Genomic DNA, 2,500 nt, shown 5'->3' with positions numbered 1-2,500 from the left:
GTTAGGCTGAAGATCTAAAGGTCTCCGGTTCGATCCCGGGTCTGAGCACTTTTTAGAAAGCTAAGTCAACTGACATTACAAAAAACGTCTCGCTTAGAGCTTTCTTAACTAGTATATGGCCCGGCGTGTGTTGTTTTATCCTTTATATCTCAACCGACTGCAAATTGGACCAGGTTTTGTTACTCTGCTTTGTATAAAGGGTAATGTCTAGTACGCTTTTCCAATGGCTGCTATGCAATTTTATATACTTTAAGTATCAGATTATAGCATAAGGTTTTATCAAGTGGTAGCACTTTCGATTTTGGAATGTATGTCAGGAGTTCGATAAGCGTGTGAATATCATGTTATTCCAAAGTAGTTGCAGGTATTATTAATTCACACTATCGCTGTCCAGTGTAATATGACGAAGCATATCTTTAAGACATTATGGTAGGATATACTACAGAATACGTATTTGTTAAGTGAAATTATACCATTTAAAATATGTTTCTGCAAAGATTTGTAACTATATGGAAGTTTCATGCTTAAATGACTTGACTTATTACATATCTTGGGATAGATAGGAGAGATGAGGTAGTGTTTGGGAAGTCTTAGGAAAGAACAACATTACTTTATAAGAAATCAGACTTGAAGCTCTCTTATTTTGTTTGTTCTCTCTACTCTCTCTCTCTCTCTCTCTCTCTCTCTCTCTCTCTCTCTTTCATCTCTCTCTCTCTCTCTCTCTCTCTCTCTCTCTCTCTCTCTCTCTCTCTCTCTCTCCTCTCTCTCTCTCTCTCTCCTCTCTCTCTCTTCTCTCTCTCTCTCTCTCTCTCTCTCTCTCTCTCTCTCTCTCTCTCTCTCTCTCTCTTCTCTCTCTCCTCCTCTCTCTCTCCTCTCTCTCTCTCTCTCTCTCTCTCTCTCTCTTCCTCTCTGTCCCTCTCTTCCTCTCCTCTCCCTTTTCTCCCCTCCCCCCTCTCCCTCTCTCTTTCTCTCTCTCTCTCTCTCTCTTTCTCTCTCTCTCTCTCTCTCTCTCTCTCTCTCTCTCTCTCTCTCTCTCTCTCTCAGGCTTGGACAGTTGTGTGACTTACACTTCCCTTGAGTTTACAGTAATACTGTCTAAGATCTACTGTGTTGCATTAGTGGTGTGTGTCGTCATTGTTTTCTTTTTCAGTGGGATAATTAATGTGTAACCCCTTTTTTCTGCATTCAATAGCCTGCCCATATTGAACAAATGAGAGTCATGAGTGAGGTTTACAGTTCGACACCCTCTCCTTTAACTTTTCTGTCTGTCTCTGTTTGTCTGTCTGTCTGTCTGTCTGTCTGTCTGTCTGTCTGTCTGTCTGTCTGTCTGTCTGTCTGTCTGTCTCTCTCTCTCTCTCTCTCTCTCTCTCTCTCTCTCTTCTCTCTCTCTCTCTCTCTCTCTCTCTCTCTCTCTCACTCTCTCTCTCTCTCTCTCTCTCTTTCTTTCTCTCGCTCCCTCTTAATTATATCTCAAACTTTCCTTTAATAGTAGCGAGAGAAGTTTTCTTAAAGCGTGTGATAGAATAAACATCCAAATATTTCCGGTGTAAAGGAAATACGCATTACGGGTTTACACAATATTACGATGAAACATATAAACTCATCATACAGTATACTGTAGAAACTAAAATTTGTGAAGTGCAGTCAGTATATTTTGATATTTCATTTCTCATTGCCTGCTTATTGGTAGTACTTACAGATGACAGGTGTTTATTCATTACGTAAAAACATCGTTTAGACATATTATTAGTGTGTATGCCTAGGTAGCTCAGTTGGGAGAGCGTTAGACTGAAGATCTAAAGGTCCCCGGTTCGATCCCGGGTCTGGGCATTTTTTTTTTTTTTTTTTTTAGATTAAAAGTTCCTGTAAAGCAGTCATTTCGGTGCATTCTTATTTCCTTTTTTGCTTACAATTTCCTGGGTTGCTTACAATGAGTATTTTTTACAGTTCTTGTCTCTCTCTTTGCCTGCTCTCTCTCTCTCTCTCTCTCTCTCTCTCTCTCTCTCTCTCTCTCTCTCTCTCTCTCTCTCTCTCTCTCTCTCTCTCTCTCTCTCTCTCTCTCCTCTCTCTCTCTCTCTCTCTCTCTCTCTCTATTCCGTTGTACAGGGGAAAAAAATCCTGGAGTACACCACAGTACAAAGAAACAAGTGAAGCGCAGTCAATATACTTTGATATTGATAGACCTTACAGACGATAGATGTATATTTGTTAAGTAAAACGGTCATTTACACAATATCACATAGTTGTTTACGCCTAGGTAGCTCAGTTGGGAGAGCGTTAGACTGAAGATCTAAAGGTCCCCGGTTCGATCCCGGGTCTGGGCACTTCTGGGAGAGATGGCGGTGTGTGGCTGGTTTACTGTAAATCAGTCGTTTCGGTGTATTTTCGCTGTCGTTCAAATCTTCAATTTCTTTGAACCACACTTGTTGAAATTAATAAATGTTATAATTATTGTTTTTATTATATTTATTACTATTATTATTATTATTATTTTATTATT

General features: G+C 39.8%; 2 non-coding genes across 2 annotated transcripts; both read left to right on the top strand.

The window, feature by feature from the left end:
- Positions 1-1,757: 1,757 nt before the first annotated feature.
- On the top strand, positions 1,758-1,830 carry Trnaf-gaa. Its single transcript has one exon. It is a non-coding gene; the product is annotated as a tRNA-Phe (tRNA).
- A 421-nt stretch (positions 1,831-2,251) lies between these two features.
- Trnaf-gaa lies at positions 2,252-2,324 on the top strand. The gene has a single exon. It is a non-coding gene; the product is annotated as a tRNA-Phe (tRNA).
- The last annotated feature ends 176 nt before the right edge of the window (positions 2,325-2,500 follow it).

Source organism: Penaeus monodon, chromosome 3 (genome assembly GCF_015228065.2).
Source record: "Penaeus monodon isolate SGIC_2016 chromosome 3, NSTDA_Pmon_1, whole genome shotgun sequence".
Classification (NCBI taxonomy): domain Eukaryota; kingdom Metazoa; phylum Arthropoda; class Malacostraca; order Decapoda; family Penaeidae; genus Penaeus; species Penaeus monodon.
This window is presented reverse-complemented; position numbering and strand designations above follow the sequence as displayed.